We start from the raw sequence: 8,198 nt of genomic DNA on the forward strand, positions 1-8,198 counted from the left end.
TAAATGTCAATGAAGTTAAAAGTCAACATTTCCATCACTTAGTGTATTTCTACAGAAAGTCAGTTTCTTGATAAAGTTTCATTAGAAGTTATTTTTAGATACAATGTTTATAAAACAGAGTCATATCAAAAGGATAATATTAATAGAAATGAGAATGTAAATAGTTCTTACTTTTCATCTCTTGTGTGTTTCTCTCCTGAATCTGCTGCTGTTTCTCTCTCTCTCTTTGTGTTTATATGTCATTATATTACATCTGATCTTCAGCACCTCCCATCATTTGGGTTTTTCTGTAGGAAGACTTATTTTCATATTTTACAACCTGCTTATTTGTATAATAGTTTACCTACTGTCCTGTTGTCTATTATGTAATGGAAGAACTGAAATGAGAAGAAACAAGGTGTGCGTTCTCTTATTTGAATGCGTGATGCGTGTTAGCCAGCGAATACAAGATAACAGACACAGCTGAGGTTGATGTGGTGTATTTCTTAAATACATATATTTAAAACTGCAGACTTATAGATTTTAGGTCATATTTGAGGAAGGAGGTCAAACTCAAGAGCGGGTACGGCTCTGTGTGAAAACTGATGTGTGGCATGAGAGGGTGAGTCCAATGAGTGAGTCTTACCAATTCCACTACAAGGCTGCTTAAGAAAGATTGGATCAGAGGAAAGGATCAACAGACGGTAGACAAAGAGCTTGCCACTGTTGCTGAGAGAAGTAGCCTCTGGTTAAAACAGAAGGACGCAATATGGGCTGCCAAATGACCACTTAATAAAATGGTGTTGTATGTTGGAATGTTATGCCATGCGGGGGGAAACTGAGCATGCATTAACGGTGCCAGTGGGGCTATAACAGCCTCAACCTACGGGTTGGCGCATATAACACCTAGTCCTATTAAGCAAATCTTTTACTTCATATGTTGTAAATCAACAGGTCAAATACACAAATTAAACTGAAGTTGTCAGATGTGCACTTTAGCCTCATTCAATGTTTCATAAGACACCCTCAGCCAATGGAGACTCACTGCAGGATGATCAGACCTGGGTGTGTGTCGCATTGTTACAATCTCACACAGGGCCGTACCTGCTCTTGAGTTTGACCTCCTTCCTCAAATATGACCTAAAATCTATAATTTTGTTGTTTTAAATATATATGTTTAAGAAATACACCACATCAACCTCAGCTGTGTCGTTATCTTGTATTCGATGGCTGACACACATCACACATGCAAATAAGAGAACGCACACCTTGTTTCCATTACATAATAGACAACAGGACAGTAGGTAAACTATTATACAAATAAGCAGGTTGTAAAATATGAAAATAAGTCTTTCTACAGAAAAACCCAAATGATGGGAGGTGCTGAAGATCAGATGTAATATAATGACACATAAACACACAGAGAGAGAGAAACAGCAGCAGATTCAGGAGAGAAACACACAAGAGATGAAAAGTAAGAACTATTTACATTCTCATTTCTATTAATATTATCCTTTTGATATGACTCTGTTTTATAAACATTGTATCTAAAAATAACTTCTAATGAAACTTTATCAAGAAACTGACTTTCTGTAGAAATACACTAAGTGATGGAAATGTTGACTTTTAACTTCATTGACATTTATAGATTTAAACTTTTATGTCATACAGATTGATTTGATTTACAATTTGGCAATTTAATTTGTTTCTGACACCAAACTTGTGAACAAACAGAAGTTTAACATTTGAGCTTTTCAATGTGTTTCTTCCTCAGAAATGGCTCAGATTCTATATTTCAGTCTTCTTGTCATTGGTGAGTTTGTGTTTCTGCTTTTATGTTTGATTTAAATGTCAGGAGAATTGACACCAGAGTTATCTGTCTGTCTATTAATAACTGTTCTATTGAAGAAAAAGAGGCATTTTGTAATAATTACTTTATGAAATATATCACACCAACAATCTAAGGCGATGTGTCCAAAAGACGTCTTTTCTGCGTCTGTGTTGATGTTGAATAGATGTCCCTTGAGGGATCAAAAGTGAAAGGTTTTACTTCTTCTATTTATGACATCTTCTGAACGCCTAATATTGAGGGACCTCTGGACAAAGTTTAAACTAGTTTCAATGGTTTTTCAGACAAGACTCAGTTTACAATTAGAAAAATGTTGGGCATGACTGAAAGTTTATATGAGGTGTAAAAATACTCATCTAATTTGCATATTATGACAACATCAGGGGCAGCCATCTTGAATTTCATAATATTCAGGAAATAATAGATATTGAATTGATATTTAAACTTATTTACATGTTGTTGTTCATTCCAAATGATCAGGAAAAGAGGAAATCAGCAGTAAAACTATTAGTAACTAGAGTAAATTATTATTATAATACTGTGCCATAGTGAAATGCATGTGTCCGATTTTTTGATCAGTTGACCAGCTATCTGCCCATTCAGCTGTCTCTACCTCAAGCAACAGCTCTCCTATGGACACTACGACCACGTTCAACCCTGCCACCCACATCTCCCCCATCTCCTTTAGCCAAAGGCTCGAAACAATCGCTCGTTTGTGCTCAGTGAACATTCATGCCTTGCACGGCGGCACCATTGCGCTTCACAGATATACCGGGAGAAGCACGGTCATTAGATGACCGATCGTGATTTTCAAAAGGCAAATATATTAACAACACTTCTTTATATAAAATGAAAACCTGATCCAAATTAATAAAAGTGAAAACATAACATTTACTTAATATATTTCCTTGTAAGTCATTATTAACAAAATCAAAGTCACATTAAAACAAAGCAATATGCAGCATGACATCAGCATCTCATTGCCTGACAGATTCCACACTTCAGCTTAGTGGTGACCCACAAACCATTTAATATCAGAAAAGAAAAGAAAAGAAAAGAGAAAATACAAATTCCGTAGTTTTTACGGAAAAATACCGGCAGCTGTGGTTGCCAGCAAACTACCGTAAAATTACGGGAACATCCTGTTTTTATTCATCCAATCAATTCACAGTAGAAAACATGAGCCACACCCACTATTCATCTTGTAAATACGTCAGAATACTGAAGACGATCATCACTTCTGCTTCACAGGGACTGCAGCAAAACAGCCATGACTTGATGCTTTATTGGTTTATTTAAAGTCACCGTTTTTGTGATCAGGGTTTGCTTTAGTTGGCCTCTTTCATCCTTCTTATGTAAAATTCCAGTTTTCTTTGGGCTGCTATAACAGTGTTTTATATAAAATAAAAAAATAGCTTTATAGCAAATAACATCAAAAGAAAAATATTCTTTTATAAGCTTTTTCTCTGATGTTGTTTAATTTCTCATTGGGTTTTTGTTACAATAGTCTGAGAGAATTTACATTCAACATTCACATTTCCTGCAACAATCAATATAAAGAGTTTTTGAACAGTTAAAAGGTTAATATTTGGTCTTTGACTTTTCGACATACCTCCGCCAACATTCTCGCCCATGTGATCTGATTAGTTAAATAGATTTGAGTGAACTAACATTCAGCCAATCACAAGTGAGTGTTATGCAGAGGCGGACAATCCTGGGGCCAAAGAGTAAAAGTCCTGCCATATTTTTGTTTCACCCATGAACTCAGCAGCTGATTTCACCAGCGGAGGAACCAGAACATTCCTTTCAAGTCACAAGCCAAGTCTCAAGTCAAATCTCAAGTCCTCAAAGTGTTAAAGTTAATGAGATGATTAAGTGAGTAATTTAATGATGATTGAGTGATGAACACCTGCTGTTAACAATCAACATCACTGAAGAAAAGAGAAACACAAGAACTACAACTGACTTCAGCCACAGCCTTGGATGACATCAGCTGAAAAAAAAAACATTTTCACCATAATTGTGGTCAGTGTTTGCTTTAGTTGTGCTCTTGAGTCGTTCATTAATAGGTTGTGGGTCTTTTTCTGTCTCTTCTCTCAACCGAATGCTGGTATGTCGTGAGCGCGCTGGTGGTCTCACAGACTCCCCACTTATGGTTATAAAGCACTTTAGGTGTACAGGAATACACAACCGAGCGTTATATAAATGGCTTATTTATTCAAAGATACTTGCTTCTTAAATAATTACAATATTTTTTTCATGGCAAACATTTGTTCAATGCTGAATCAAATCTTGAAGGAACAGAAAAGTTTGTATTTCTGGTTTAAATCTCTCTAGGTTTATGATCTGCATTTGGATATAAAAACCTCCTAAATCAATGGCACAATAAAGCTTCAATATTGGGATCAGTCTTTTAGACATGAACATTTATCATATGAACCTCAACAGTGGTGACAATTATAAGTCATACTGCATTGCATGATGGGAGTTTTTCATGCATTGCAGCTTGAAGCATTTTGTTGAGCGTCACCATTGTTGAGCTTCATATGTTGGTTCTTGATGTCTGTCTAGAAGTTTTAATTTAGCATGTGTTTTTTTGCTATTGAATTTTCTCAATGATACTTTTAGATAAACAGTTTGTTTAAACACCGAGTGTACTGGGTTCATTATGATAAACATTAACATGATTATGATCTAAAAGAAATATCTCGCCTGTAAACATTTCAGTGTTAGATCAACTCATCATCTAAAATAAGTGAAGAATTACACACTTCACAGAACTGATCTCTCTGCTTTATAACAGTACATGAACTGATACAGTGCTAAATCTAACTATAGGGTCAAGAGTCCAACAAAAGCAAACACTGATCTCCATGATGGTGACATCATTTAACCAATAAAACGTCAACATCTCAATTACAGCAGGTGTTCATCACTAATGCTCAATCATCATTTAATTACTCACTTAATGATCTCATTAACATTAACTCTTTGAGGACTTGAGATTTGCTTGTGACTTGCTTGTGACTTGAAAGAAATGTTTTGGTTCCTCCGCTGATGAAATCAGCTTCTGAGTTCATGGTTGAAACAAAAATATGGCAGGACTTTTACTCTTTGGCCCCAGGATTGTCCGCCTCTGGTGTTATGAGGCCAGAAAGTCTTTGGTGTACACTTTAAGCTTCAAACACATCGAAGCAGGAACTGTGCAGAGCGCATCCGTGTAGCAACGACAAAAAATACGGGTTTGAGCACTGATTAATAAAGATATATAAACATGACAAACGGTCAGAAATAAGATTGTAGATCTTGTATCAGTGGGCAGATCATTCCACATAGGTGGAACAGATCCGGAGAAGGTGCGCGAGAGAGATTTTTTACCTTTATGGGATGGCACCACAAGACGTTGTTCATTTGCAGAGCGTAGGGATCTTGCGGGTACATATGTCCTCATTAGCGATTTAAGATAAGGTGGTGCCCAACCAGTAGTGGTCTTGTAGGCCAGGAGCAGAGTCTTGAATTTGATGCGAGAGACTACGGGAAGCCAATGTAGCTTAATGAGTAGAGGAGTGACGTGTGCTCTCTTTGGTTCATTAAAGATAACTCTTGCTGCAGCATTCTGGATAAAACTGAACTTCTATGTAATATATCAAATATTCCCTTCAGGTTCATTTGATTAATAATGTTGCATCAAATGTATTAAATTGTTACTTGAGAAAATGTTGGATCCATGGCATAAAACAAGAAATGTAACATTACAACAGAAAGCAGTTGCCCTTTAACAACAATAGGACTAATTGTTAAAAATACTTGATGAAGAGTTGTTTTTTGTGTTCTTTTTTTTTACAAAAGTGTCATGTTAATGTGTAATTCTATAAAATAATATATGGCTCATGGCTGAGTTTCATTCTTATAAATATTTTAATAAATAAATCTTTTAATGAGTGGATTCTTGCGTGTGGGTAGGTGGGTGGATGGGGGGCACCTCGGGGCTGTTGCCCAGGGTAACCATGAGGTCTTAAAACGCCTCTGGATCCAACATATTCTCAAGTAACAATTTAATACATTTGATGCAACATTATTAATCAAATGAACCTGAAGGGAATATTTGATATATTACATAGAAGTTCTGTTTTATGCCCTGAACTTCTGGAACACTGAATCCAGAACACTTACGGTGTCTTTCTGCTAATGCATTAAATGCATAACCAAATAGATATAGAATATTATATGATATCTCCAAATCGGTTACTATATTTGAAAATAAAATGCTGAAATAATCTAAAATCATCACTTTGATCATTTATGAGTGTGAAGCTGACCTCATGCACTATGTTGCATGTTGCGCTGCCATCTTGGGAGATTCATACTCCACTAATATTATTGTTTTGATATGTACCGTAACTTGTAATAAATATTATTTTAGAATAAAGCTAACTTAAGACACCACTCAAAATTTTTATGTAATCAATTCAGTACTATTTTGACAAAACAATTTTGAGTGTACGACATGCATTAGGACCACATGAACTAGATGGATGTTGGCCTGTTTTGTCTGAATGACGTGATAGTTAAACTGACTAGGATGTTTATATGTAGCCTACAAAGCATCCTAACGCCCCCTTCATTTCTAATATACATTTGATTAATAACTATCCCACCGCGTAAGCCTATACCTGATTGGTTGACTTCTTTATGAAGTAAGTTGACTTCTTTATGAAGCAAGAGTACCAAAGGATGCGTGAACGCATGGCAGGCATTTTGAGTGCGCACACACTCACTGAGCGACAGCAGATAACATTCATAAGAGAGCATTAGTTCAGTCCAGGTTTTTGCATGAGCAAAGAAAATCGGCCTGAGAGCGGAGAGATTCGCGCGCTTCTATTGCATAAATGCGCTCTCGCTTCGTAATAATGCGCTCGTGACATTTGTCATTAAAATAACACAATATCTAACTACTCTCACGATACTTTACAGTCAAACACTGAGCAGCGCTGCAGGAGGTCAAACAGACCTGTTCTAATGGAGAAAATACATTTATTTTCATTAAAAACAATATCTGCCAGTTTTAAAATATTTACCTCAGTTTTGTTCATGTCTGAGGGTCTAGAGGACCCTGAGGGTTCATTATTGGTTAGTTGAGACTATGATGTCATAGCACTGGATTATCACAAAACACTCACACATTAATCACACAGCAGTTAAAGGGATAGTTCACCCCAAATATTAGAATTATTTCATTTACTCGCCCTTAATCCAAACCTGTATGAATTTCATGGTTCTTCTAAGCACAAATTAAAATATTTGTAAGAATGTCAGTTATCAAAGAGGGACGAGTTTCCGGACGCTTTCCATATTCAAATATTTCATTAGTATTATTATTATTATTTTATTACCAGCTCAGTGAGATATCTACCGTGTTTACATTTGAATAAATTACTGTCATATTGATCTTGTAATTACATTAAAACATCTGGGAGTTTGATTACATTTTTCAGTCTCCAAAGCTTCTTTAAAAAAGAAAATACTCCGAATTTAGACACACAGACATGAAGATTCCGTTTATGAATCTCAACAATGGTGAGAATAAACAAAAGAAAACTTCATGCTGTGATGCATGCTGGGTAACATCATAGCACAAAACGAATTAATAATTCCCAGCATGCATTGCGGTTGATCCACTAATCTGAGTTAGTTGGTTGTTTCTCACCATTGCTGAGATTCATACATTGATTCTTGATATCTGTGTGATTCTAAAATGTTGTTTGATAAAAATACATCCGTTTTTCCCAAATCTTTAAAGATATCTAAGAACAGTCATATTTCCTGATTTTATAATGTCCTTTCAGGATCTTTAGCATAGCACTCAACCTAAATGAGTACTGAATTAAACTATAACATAACTGAGGTTTTACCAATACCATTTGGTTAGGTTCATATTTGTTCTGCCATGACAAGTGAACTTTATGAGCACCCAGTTTCAGCAGTTCAAACATACATTTGTTCAGGGGTCAAGATCCCAACCCAAGGAAACACTGATCACCATGATGGTAACATTCTTAAAACGCTTAAAACATTTTTTTACGTATTCAAACATGTGAAAAACCTCCAATGAACGTTCTTATAACATTTTTTTGTTAGCTGGGTTGTATTTCAGGTTGTAGTTGTTATGTTTCTCTGGGTAAATACTTTTTTTGTAGTTTTTGTTGAACTTTTCTGCAGTGACGCTGTTTGTTAACAGCAGATGTTCATCACTAATAACTCAATCATCACTATAATAATAATGAAACTCAATACAAATTCTGTCAAACTTGACCACAGAAAGGTGTTGGTTTTGGGATAAATCTGGGCTAGAATTGAAATGAACTGTTGT

The sequence above is a fragment of the Triplophysa dalaica genome, unplaced genomic scaffold (assembly GCF_015846415.1).
Source record: "Triplophysa dalaica isolate WHDGS20190420 unplaced genomic scaffold, ASM1584641v1 Contig11, whole genome shotgun sequence".
NCBI lineage: Eukaryota > Metazoa > Chordata > Actinopteri > Cypriniformes > Nemacheilidae > Triplophysa > Triplophysa dalaica.